General features: G+C 39.9%; 1 long non-coding RNA gene across 1 annotated transcript; it reads left to right on the top strand.

Moving 5' to 3' along the window:
• The first annotated feature begins 6,090 nt into the window (after nt 1-6,090).
• On the top strand, nt 6,091-11,583 carry LOC130836640 (uncharacterized). Its single transcript, XR_009049189.1, has 3 exons — nt 6,091-6,183; nt 6,775-6,883; nt 8,932-11,583. It is a non-coding gene; the product is annotated as an uncharacterized LOC130836640 (long non-coding RNA).
• The last annotated feature ends 1,265 nt before the right edge of the window (nt 11,584-12,848 follow it).

The following is a 12,848-nucleotide window of genomic DNA, read 5'->3' as shown; positions in this document are numbered from 1 at the left end:
AAAGCCCGTGTGCAGAAACGAAGATCTAACGCAGCCAATAATTAAATAAATAAATTTATATTAAAAAATTATGTATGTCAATGGCATCATAGACAAAGTGAAAATCTAAGTGGCAAATTGGAAGAAATTATTTGTGACCTAATGTTCAACAAAAGATATGTATTTAGAACATAATGATAAAGTACAAATCAACACCTAAATGCTGACTGTATTAGTTTCCTAGGCATGCTGTAACAAATTACCACAAACTGAGTGGCTTAAAACGGCAGAAATATATCCTCATAGTTCTGGAGGCTAGAAGTCCAAAATCAAGGTGTCAGCAGCTCTGGTTCCTTCTGGAGGCTCTAAGGGAGAATTGCTCCATGCCTCTCTCCTAGCTTCTGGTGGTTGCCGGCAACTTTGGCATTTCTTGGCTTGTAGCTGTGTCACTCTAATCTCTGCCTTTGTCTTCATGTGTTCTTCTTCCTTGTGTCTCTGTCTGTGTCTTAACACGGGCTTCTTAGGAAACTAATCATTATATTTGGGCCCACCCTTATCTAGTATGACTCCATCTTAGCTTGATTACATCAGCAAAGTCTTTACCTCCAAATAAAGTCACATTCTGAGATTCTAGTGGACACAGATTTTTGAAGGACACTGTTCAACCCAGTACAGTCTGCCCTTTGAACCCCCAAATTCACATCTGTGCTATGTGCAAAATACCTTCACCCCATCCTAACATCCCCAGAAGTCTTTTTTTTTTTTTTTTAATATTTATTTATTTGGCTGCCCCGGGTCTTAGTTGCAGCATGTGGGATCTTCCTTGTGGCATGCAGGCTCTTAGTTACAGCACGTGGGATCTAGTTCCCTGACCAGGAATTGAACCTGGGCCCGCTGCATTAGGAGTGCCAAGTCTTAACCACTGGGCCACTGACAAAGTCACACCCCAAAAGTCTTAACTCTTTCTAGCATCAACTCATCAAATCTCATCTAAATATCAATTTAGAAAGTCCCAAACCTCATAATCTAAATCATCTAAATCAGGTGTGGGTCATACTCTGGGTATGCTCCACTATGGGACAAAAATCCTCTCCATCTGTGGACCTGTGAAACTAGAAAACAGGCTGCCTGGTTCCAAATACAAGGCTGGGACAGGCATAGGATAGATATTCCTGCTCTCAAAGGGAGAAATTTGAAAGAATAAACGAGTCACTGATCTCAAGCAAGTTCAAAACATAGCAGGGCAAATTCCATTAGTTTTCGAGGCCTGAGAATCATTCTCTGTGGCTCTGTCTGCCCCCTGAGCCCAAGGAGGTCTCTCCAGCCACTGCCTCTGGGTGCATCTCTCTGGCCTCCGTGTGTCTGAGGCACTGCTTTTGGAATCATTCTTCCTTTTACTTGAAGGATAGCACATTTTTGTAGCTGAGTAATTCTGGCAGCTCACTTCCTGCCTGTAGAATCCCTGAAGTCTGACAGCCTTCCTTCATTTCATTCTGTCTCTGTCCCCCTTCAATGCTGGTTGGCAGTGTTTCTGTTGATACGACGTTCTCAAAAACCGTTGTTAGTCTTCTGTGTATGTCAAGGGCATCCATGCCATTACACAAGTGGGTTCTCCACAAATCCCTCTTGGATAAAACATCTCTATTCCTGCATCCTGCTAAGGTAGTTTATTAGATCTGTAAGTCACACATCTAATCTCGTCCACAGCAGTTTATCCACCTACACTCTTGGCTCTGTTTCCAGACTGTATATATCAACTGAATATGCTGAAAAACCACTAGACCCCTGGAAAATTCATCAACGTAATAGTCTCCTGAAATTTTTTGTTTATTTCCCACCTTCTGGCACTCATGTGTCTTATAAAAGTGTCCAATGTATTTGATAAGCAACTTCTTGTTCATTAGGTACAGTCAGCAAGATGGTATCAAGGCAGTGAGTCAACTATCTAAGGAAGTTGGTTAGGTGATATGAAAAAGAGATATAATCAAAGTCTCTACAGTCTAGATTATGACAAAGAGTTGGAGAGTCGACACGGACTTGAGGCAAGATACTGAAGGCGTAACTCTCTCTGCCAATAAAAGTGCACTGCTCTGGTTGTGTTTGCACATGGACAAACATACGTGTCCTTCCCCTGCCCCACCCCCGTCCCCATGCGAGAGAGAGAGAGAGAGAGAGATTATCTCTGACAATTAAGTGTTCCACTTGGCCTCTGCCACCCTTATCACATATTGAGTTCAGGGAGCCCATTTCAATGGCAACATCACCCACTGTCATTTCTGACTTGCAGAGAATGGTCAATACAGAACCTTTCAAAGATACTAGTGCTCCCCTCACCAAAAGAATTTTCAGAGTCTAGGTGAAAAGAGTGTCCTATATTTTTAGGACACTGCTGTAAGTGACCATTTTGCAATCTTCAGAAAAGTCCTATCATTTCAATGCTGTTATTTAAGGTACCAATAACCTGGTGTTACTAAATCCAAGGGACACTTCAACATGTAGCAGCATATAACAATTTCTGTTCGTGGCTTCCATGTTGCCATTCTCTTTTGAAGAGATTTACATCTCTTCCTTGTATATCTTTACCGTTTCTTCTCTGTCCCAAGGCTGGCTCTTCCTCCACTATTCATCCTCTAATGTTAAGGTGCCTTAGGACTATTTTCTCAGCTCTTGTTTTTTTTTGCTTCTTGCCACAGTAACCTTTCTCATTAGGTCATCTCATACATCTCAGGTCTTTACATGGGTTGTTCTCTCTTCCTAGATTACTCTTCATTCCCTGTTACCTGGCCAATTTCTGGTCTTCAGTTGTCAGCCTAAATGTCACTGCCTCAGAGAAAATTTTCTTGATGCCTTAGGCTAGGGTTAGGAACACTTTTCAAACACTCAGTATTTCCCCTTTATAATAATTACATTTATAATTACTGTTTCATTTCCCACTAAATTGTAAGCACCTTGAGAACAAGGGCAGTATTAATACCTAACATAATCCCTAACATATGAGTGGTGCTCAATACATATTTATAGATTATTCCTAGATGAATATGGAAGTAAAGGTCAAATTCAACTTAATTTCAAATTGTTGAACAACTGTGGCTCAACCTTATTTGTTGATTAGTCTATACATTACCTATAATTTATAACACCTTTTTTTAATATTCTTATATACTAAGTCTCCTCCTGGGCAATATCTTCAATCCCATTGTGCTATCTGAATTTATTATGCTGACATCATGCTGTTTTTTTAATAATAAACTTTTATTTTGGAATAGTTTCAGCTTTACAGAAAAGATTACAAAGAGAGTACAGGGGATTCCTGTATACCCCTCGCCCAGTTTCCCCCACTGTCGAAATCTTACATTACTGTGGTACATTTATCAAAATTAATACAATTTACTAACATTGGTACATTATGGGTAACTAAATGCTAGCCTTTGATTTTCACCAGTCTTTCCATTAATGTCCTTTTTCTGTTCCAGGTCCAATCCAGGGTACCACATTGCATTTAGTTGCTATGTCTTCTCAGTCTCTCTGGTCTGTGATAGTTTCTCAGTCTTTCTTTGTTTCTCATGACCTTGATGGTCTTGAGGAATACTGGCTAATTATTCTGTAGAATGTCCCCCAACCTGAGTTTGTCTGATGTTTTTCTCATGATTAGACTGGGCTTATGGGCTTTTGGAAAGAGTATCACAGAAGTGAAGTGCTCTTCTCATCACACTCTGTTGGGGTAAATGATACTCATATGACATCTCTGATAATGTTAACTTTCACCACTTGGTTAAGGTCATGGTTGCCAGGTTTCTCTACTATAAAGTTACTATTTTTTTCCTTTCCCTGTTTTATCCTTTCACAGAGAGTCAGTAAGTATAGTCCACTCTCAGAGCGGAAAGGGCAGGAGTTAAGCTACATGTCCTAAAGGTGGGGCTTGCATCTACATAATTATTTGAAATTCTGAAAGGGAGACTTACCACTGTTTTAATTGCAGTTTTTACCACATTTAAAGTTTCTGCGAAGGGCTGTCACTCATTTTTTATTTTATATTCCTCCAGAAGATATTCAAATTAGCTTTCAATCATGTTATAATTTAAAAACTAATATGATGACTGATTAGAATTGCACTTAACAATACATTAATTGGGGAAGGACTGATGTCCAGGAGTATGGTACTTGTCTCCATTTAGTCAACTCTTTCATTATAGCTCTAGATATTATTATGTGCTGATAAGTTCTGGAAGCACATAAGCAGATATGCAAGAACTTTTTTGTAGTTAGACACTGCAGTCCTCTGGCTTGACGGTCAGTCTGAAGAAGACTGAAATGACGTCCAGGCCGCCCCAGGGAAGAAACTTATAGGAGATGTAAAGCTTGAGGTTGTTATTGAATTTTGCTACATCAAAGTAAAATATATAGAAAATAAGATTATGAAACTCAGAATGAAGTTTTGGGGAAAGGCTGCCCAAAAAATGCATCCAATGAGGTCAGGGACCAGACTTGATTCATCTTTGTATTCCCCACTCTAGCACACACTGGCAAACATGAGCACTTGTTGAATGTCTGTTGAATAAATGAATAAAGCAGTGAATAAATATTCACTTACAGTGCTTCCCTGGGGGCACAGTGATTGGGAATCTGCCTGCCAATGCAGGGGACATGGGTTTGATCCCTGGGCCAGGAAGATCCCACATGCCTCGGAGCAACTAAGCCTGTGTGCCGTAACTACTGAGCCTGCACTCTAGAGCCCTCGAGCCACAACTACTGAGCCCACATGCTACAATTACTGAAGCCCGAGAGCCTAGAGCCTGTGCTCTGCAACAATAGAAGCCACCGCAATGAGAAGCCTGTGCACCACAACCAAGAGTAGCCCCTGCTCGCCACAACTAGAGAAAGCCCACGGGCAGCAATGAAGACTCAACACAGCCAAAAATAAATAGATAAATAGATAAATAAATAAATAAATAAATAAATCTTTAAAAATAAATAAATAAAAGTGTATTTCACATTCAAGTTTAAAAAATGACATAAATTTAACAGCATTAAAAGTTTCAGTCCAACATACTGAGATATAATTCTATAGAAAACTGTGTTTAAAAAGCAGAATCTAAAATCACATCAAAACAATGATTATAATGATAAAAACAAATCCTTTGCACCTGGTAACAGGCATATATTGTTTATGCTGCTTAAGCATCCATTTTCTTTTTTTCCTAAGAGCACATATGTTTTCGTTTTGAAGGAAACCACTTCTCACCAGTTCACAGCCATGTGTTGAGTCCTGATAATTCAGGTCACTCCGAACATCAGCTCCTGGACATTGTGGTTGGCTCAGGGATGGGCAGGTAACTCAACTGGAACCCATCTGCTAGGGCTTAATGAGATGTGAGGATGTGGGATCTAGAACTTCTGCAGCTATTTTGCTACCACAGTGGGAGGGCCTGGAACTTGCTAAGGTCGCCAATGGAGGCTGAGGATAAAGCAACACAGTGGTAGGCAGAATAGGGTAGTTGAAAGAGACTTGGTACTTACTTAGTGATTTAGTTCAAGCTGCTGGGTCAGGCCTCATATGAAACTAGACTTTTCAACAACTCCTTTATTGTTTAGTCATTTGCAAGTGAAATACCTGACAGATATACAGGCAAGGACTTGAAGGAAACATGGAAAAATGAAGAGAGTTTTGATTTGTTGCAGTGACGGGACTGAGAGTAAATTTTTTCTTTCCTTTATTTTTACTAATGTTGTTTATATGACTGACAGGGTTTCTGGTTGCTGGAAAAAAATCTTAAAAGACAAAAGGTCATAATAGGCGTAGTATTATAAATGTTGCACATTTACAATATAGCATTCATGCATTATGACAGTTCTCTTGATTCTCATCTGTGTTAAGCATGAACAAGTAGAACAAGCAGGAGGCTCGGTGTTAGACCACATGCTCTCAGAATGGAAGCAAGGTTATACAAATGCATGTAATGAATATAGTGGCCTTACCAGCATGCGGCCGCTTTCAAATCTTAGTAGAAAAAACAAAGCACTAAATTTGGGTTGGTCAGTACACTAGAAGAACAGTATGCAACCACACAGCAAACATTTCACAAGTAACCATGCTTCTTCATTTTTCTCTCAGATCCCTGCATCACTGCCACCTCTGCTGAACACCAACTCCAGCTCCCTGGAGTCAAGGGCTGAGCCTCGCTCTCTGGCGTCCTCCTTTATGAAGTATGATTCAGGGTAGTCCCTTACCCCCTTCAGCCGTCAGAGAGCTGCATTTCAAAGATCCTTTTGGTTTGTGATTATTCAGGAGAAGGGGGGGAATACAGGACAGAAGAAAGACTCCAGGGACAGAGAGAGGAGTGAAAAGTGACAAAAACCTCTTTAAGTAGAAATGTTTAAAGTGAAGGACACTAAGAAATGACAAAAATGCTTTGTCTTTACAAAGACAAAGCAGTTTTTAAAGGCAACACAAGCGTCTTTGAAATGTTATTGAATTTTGCTAACACTGTCCCCAAAATACAGTATACATAAATTCAACTAACAGAAGTAACCTTAGGAGTGAAAAAAGATAAGACCTTGTAATTTCAACTCCTCACTTTGTGTGGACATTAGCCAAGGTGCCTTTGGGTGTAGCAAAGCCACTCTACCCCCTCTGAGGACTGTGTCTGTCTCCTGTATGGCCATCATACTGGACACTTTGGGGTTACATCTTTGAGTGTGACCCATTTGGCTTGATTCGAGCACCAAAGCCTTTATCACTTCTCAATGAATCAGTATTTCTATTAATATTTACTTTTAAAACTCTTAAACATTTAGGTCCTGGATGAAAACCACACAGCAAGAACCTACACTCTGTCTGACCTAAAACTTGACTAAAATAGTGAATGGTTTTAGTGAATCATAGAGTTTGGAAGGATCTGAAAATGTGAGTTTTTTTCTGGTTTGTTTACAGAAGTTTAGTGTATTTAACAACATAATTGTATCATTTAGCACACGCCTCCCCTTCATCCCTCCAGCACTCAGACTTTCCCTCTCAAAATAGCACATAATGGCACTTTAGATTTTATTCAGTTATTTGACAAGCATTATTTAATTACCCATTTTGCCCAATGCTTGACTTCTAAGTAGTCACAATGTGCTAAAGGATATGGAAAGGTAAACAGACAATTTCCATACAAGGTGAAAGAGATAGGAACACTATGCTGTCTCAGGCCAGGGGAGGGAAGGCTTCCCAGGCCACAGGACAGGATAAAATAAATGGGAATTACCCAAGTAAGGAAGGGAGGAAGGGTCATTTGAGTCAGAAGAAGCAGCTTGTATGAGACTTGAGAACTAAGTTCACAGAAATCATGGGTACTTGTTGCTAATTTAGCAAGGCCAAATCGTAGCTGGGGGAGTGAGGACACAGGGTAAGTCAAGGGATAATGACAGCACTTTACTTATCGTTTTTTAAACTGCACAAGACCCATGAATGGGTCACTAAAACAATATTTTTTTGAAAAAGGATAGAATAGAAAATATCAGAACGCTTCAAATGCAATAAAGGTAACTATTGGTATGTGAATCTGTTGTTTTATAATTATACATGTGTGTGTTTGTGTGTGTGCATGTTGGGTCACAATGTAAAATGTATTTCTTACTGTGGGAAGCAATATAAAATATATTTCTTACTGTAGGACATGGCCAAAAAAGTTTGAAAGTCACTATTTACAGTATAGTACATTTTATTAATAGTTTACCAGGTACTTTTAGGTATCCCATTTTTATTACATGGCCCTGCCTCCATTTTTTATTTGCAAATTACTCATTCCTCAAATATTTATCACATGCATATTTTATGCCCAGTGCTAGGAAACTCTCTGAGAGGAACTCACAGTCTATGGGAGACAGACAAATAAAGAGATAATAGGCAATTCCCTGGCGGACCAGTGGTTAGAACTCTGCGTTTTCACTGCTGAGGGCCCGGGTTCAATCCCTGGTTGGGGAAGTAAAGTCCCACAAGCCAAAAAAAAAAAAAAAAAAAGAGAGAGAGAGATAATATTAACAGCTACTGTTTATCACAGTCCTCAAAGTGTGTGTCTTGTGAACCACTGACTTTGGAATCTCCAGAGGGAAATGCTTATTAAAGCATAGGTAATGGGCTGTGCACCAGACCTGCTGCATCAGACTCTCTAGGTGAGGGTCAGGGATCTGCATTTTTAATGAGGTTCTCAAAAAAGTCTTATACACCTTCAGTTTGGAAAAGATCCATTTCCTGAGTGTGTGCTGGAGGCCAACACTGTGCACAATACGATGTGCTCAGCTACAGGGATCTTTTTTCATGGCCTTCTAGGATCCAACACCCTTGCCACGCAGAGCCTTCCTACATGCTGGTCTTTGGTCTGGAATACTCTTATGCTTCCCTGGCCAATTGTAATCTATCCAACATGCCTTTGGTTTTTGCTTATTTGTTTGTTTGTTTATTTATTTAGGCTGCTACACGCAGCTTGTGGGATCTTAGTTCCCCAATCAGGGATCAAACCTGGGACCCTGGCAGTGAAAATGCTGAGTCCTAATCACTGGACTGCTGGGGAATTCCCAGGCCTCAATTTAAATGCCACTTCCTTGGGAAGTGTCCCTAATCCTCTAGGCTTCAGTAGGGACTTTGGTTATATGCTTCCTAGTGGCAGAATGAAATGGCTGCTCCCCTTCAAAAAAGGACCGTTAAGAGTAAGGTCAATTGACAGCCTCCAGCTGTTAATTCCTTCAGTTCCACCTCAGCTTTTGAGAGGGGGTTACGATCTGTTCTGATGGCCCCAGCCAGTGACTAAGACTGTGGTGTGAAAGCCTGGCCATTTCCATCCAGTGTGGGGTCCTGTAATGTGCAGCCTTTTCTCCAAAACTCCCTGTAGTTCGGTGGCAAAGATTGTGGCAGATCTGCATTATGGTCCTCATGGCTCCCCCAATCCTTCTTCCTCCCTTTTCCTTTCATAGGTTTTACTCCCCCCAAAACCTCTTGTCCTGACTCCATCTCAGCATCTACTTCCTGGAGGATTCAGCTGCCACACTTGTCTTGGTGTGGCTGGAAGATAGAGACTGAAGGGGAGAGGCGTGAGACCAGGCTGTAGAGGTAAGCAAAGCTGGAACACGCAGGCTAGGTATTTTTCACTTTACCATTAGGGCAGTTTGGAAGACACTGCCTGTTTTTAAGCAGATTGGGGAGGAGTGGGGGAAATCATCAAATGTAAATGTAGAATAACCACTCTGGCTAGGGAGGGCTGGAGGACTGTGAGACTGAAGGCAATTGCTGGAGTCTAAGAAGAGGGGGTGGTGTCTTGGACTGAGGTGAACCAGAGACAGCAAAGATTTGAGAGATATTTAAAAGGTAAAATCTCCAAAATTTTGTGTTTTACTGGATGTGGATGATAAGGTAAAAGTCAAGGATGCCCAGACCTCTGGCTTGAGCTATTGTATAAAGTGGTGCCAGATACTGAAACCGGGGGTCCTGAGGGAAGCAGGTCTGGGAGGAGAATCAAAAGAGCTCAGCTTTGGACATGCAGAGTTTCAGATGCCGTGGGACATCCAGGAGCACTATAAAGTAGAGAGCTGAATATATGGTTTTGGAGTATGCAGGCTGAGATGCAGACTGGTTATATCCATTTGGGTGTTCTCAGCATATAGTTGGGAGCAAATGAGATCACCCAGGAGAGGGGCAATGTGTTGAGAGAGGCCCAAGACATTGACCTTGGAAACTCCAGCATATGATGTTCTGGTAGAGGACAGAGGTTAGCAGATGAGACTTAGGCCAGTGAATATGGAGTCACAGAAATTTTGAGAGGGTTTTGGGTAAAAAGGGGATATCAGATGCTGCTGAGTGTCTAAGCAAGGTAAAGAGTGAAAAATATTCTTTTGTTTTAGTGACATGGAGGTCATTGGTGGTCTTAGTAAGAACCATTTCAATGAAGTGGTAGAGATGAAAGCCAGACTGAAGTGGGTCAAAGAGTGAGGGAAATGGAAGAAGTTGAGATAGTAAGTGTTGCAACTCTTTCAGGAAATTTGGTTCTAGAGGAGGAGGGAAAAGGCAGTAGTTAGGGGGAAATGTGGAGATAAGGTTGTTTTTTTGTTTGTTTTTTGGCTGCATTGGGTCTTCCTTGTTGTGCACAGGCTTTTTCTAGTTGCGGTGAGCAGGGGCTACTCTTCATTGCAATGTGCTGGCTTCTCATTGTGGTGGCTTCTCTTGTTACGGAGCATGGGCCCTAGAGTGCAGGCTTCAGTAGTCGTGGTGTGTGGGCTCAGTAGTTGTGGTGCGCAGGCTTAGATGCTCCACGGCATATGGGATCTTCCCAGACCAGGGATGGAACCTGTGTCCTCTGCATTGGCAGGCGGATTCTTAACCACTGCACCACCAGGGAAGTCCCATGGAGATAAGGTTTTATGTTTGCTTTGTTTTTAGGAGAGCAGAGACTTGAGTGTGGTTGAATGTTGATGGGAAGGAGCCAGTGCAGAAGGTAGAGGAGAAAGTGATAATCAAAGGCACAAGATCTCTGAGAAAGTGGGATGATGGTGGGGACAGGGCTCTAAGGCCCAGGAAGAGGGACTGACATTGGAGAGAAGAAATGCCACCCCTGTTTTTTGGAATAGGAGGGAAGGAGAAAGGTGTGGATACAGATGCTGTTGGAGCTGTAGGTTCAGTGGTGGGAGGTGACTAGGAGACAGGGAAGGTGGAAGGTTGGAGGAGAGTGGAGAAGGAGGTTTAAAATAGTCTTTAGATAGTGGGAAATGAGCTTTTTGATGGACTACCAGGCATCTTACCAGGAAATGAGGCAGGCCCAGCTAATTTTAAAAACTGTTTATTATGAAAATTTTCAAGTGGCTACAAAGTAAACAGAATTGTATAATGAACTCAATGTAACTATCACCAGCTTCAAATATTATTAACATTCTACCAATCCTGTTTCATCTTTGCTTCCACCCACTCACTTCCCATTGTTGTTTGACTATTATTTTGTTTTTTGCAGTTATTTTTAAGGTAAGATTTACAAGTATGGACATGCAAAAAAGTTAATTACATAATTTTGACAGATACACATGTATAACTCACACCCCTATAATAATAGAGAATGTTTCAATCTCCCCCAAAATCTCCATCCTCTCTTTTCTCCATCAGTCCCTCCCTCTGTCCCCCAGAGAGAACCACTGTTCTGATTATTTTCACTTTAGATTAGTTTTGTCTCTTCTAGAACTTCTTGCAAATGGAATCATACAGTATGTACTCTTTTGTGTATAGCTTGTTTTGCTTAGCATTATGTTTGTGAGATTTATCCACGTTGGTGTATATATCAGTAGTCTGTTTCTTCATATTTCTGAGTAATTTTTAAAATTGAAGTAGAGTTGATCAACAATATTGTGTTAATTTCTGCTGTACATCGAAGCGATTCAGTTATATATATGTATACATTCTTTTTTATGCTCTTTTCCATTATGGTTTATCACAGCATATTGAATATAGTTCCCTGTGCTATACAGTAGGACCCTGTTGTTTATTCTGAGTAATTATTTAATTGTAAGAATATGCCATAACTTGTTTATCCATTCAACTGCTGAAGGACATTTGGGTTGTTTGCTGTTTTATAGTGTTACAAATAAAGCTGCTATAAACATTTTTGTACAAGTCTTTTTGTGGATATGTATTTTTATTTCTCTTGGCTAACTACTTAGGAGTGAATTTTCTGGATAAAGGATAGGTTTATGTTTGACTTTATGAGAAATTGCCATTTTTCCAAGTATTCCATTTTATACTCCCACCAACAATGTATGAGAGTTCTGTTTTTTCCACATCCTTTTCAGCATTTGGTGATACCAGTTTTTGATGTTTTTAGCCATTGTAGTGGGTATTAGTTGTATTTCATAGTGGTTTAAATTTACATTTTCTTAGTGAGTACTGATGTTGAGCACCTTTACGTGTGCATATTGGCACTTCATATAGCTTCCTTTCTGAAGAATCTGTTCAAATATTTTGTCTATTTATTGATATTAATTTTAGGAATTCTTTATATATTTTGAATATAAGTCCTTTGTCAGATACATGTTTTATGAATATATTCTTTCAGTCTGTGGCTTGACTATTATTTTCTTAATATTTTTTAATGAATAGACATTTTAAATTTTGATGAAATCTCATTTTTCATTTTTTTCTTTTATGATTATTGCTTTCTGTGTCATGTCTAAGAAAATTTTCCTACTCCTATGTCTCCTACTTTTTTTTTTCTAAAAGTTTTCAGTTTCAGGTTTTACGTTTAGGGCTGTCACGAATTAATTTTTGTGTGTGGTGTGAGGTAGAGGTTCATTTTCTTTATATGGATATTTATCTGCTCTAGCACTAATTGTTGAAAGGATTTCCTTTTCCTAATGGATTATTTTGGTGCCTTGCCTCACCATACACATGTGAGTCTATTGATGGGTTCTCTATTCAGTTCCGTTTATCCATACATCTATCGATACATGTTCATATATGTCTATAAGCCAGCACTACGCTGTCTTAATACTGTCGTTTTACAGTAGTTCTAAAGTCAGGCAGTGTAAGTCCTCCAACTTGTTTCCTTTTTCAGGATTGTTTGGTCTGTTCTAGGTCCTTTGCATTTCCGTATACATTTATGAAACTGCTTCTCAATTTCTAGACAAGAACGAGAACAACAAAAACCCTCCCTAAGTTGATTGACTCTATAGATCATTTTGGGGACAATGGGCATCCTATCAACACTGAGTCTTCTAATCCATAAACATGAGTATATCTCTCCATTTATTTAACTCTGCTTTAATTTCTCTCAGAAATGTTTTATACTTTTCAGTGTAGAGGTTTTGCACATACTTTATTAAATTTATACCAATATCTCATGTTTTTTGATGCTACT

Source organism: Hippopotamus amphibius, chromosome 1, assembly GCF_030028045.1.
Source record: "Hippopotamus amphibius kiboko isolate mHipAmp2 chromosome 1, mHipAmp2.hap2, whole genome shotgun sequence".
In the NCBI taxonomy this organism is placed as follows: Eukaryota; Metazoa; Chordata; class Mammalia; order Artiodactyla; family Hippopotamidae; genus Hippopotamus; species Hippopotamus amphibius.
This window is presented reverse-complemented; position numbering and strand designations above follow the sequence as displayed.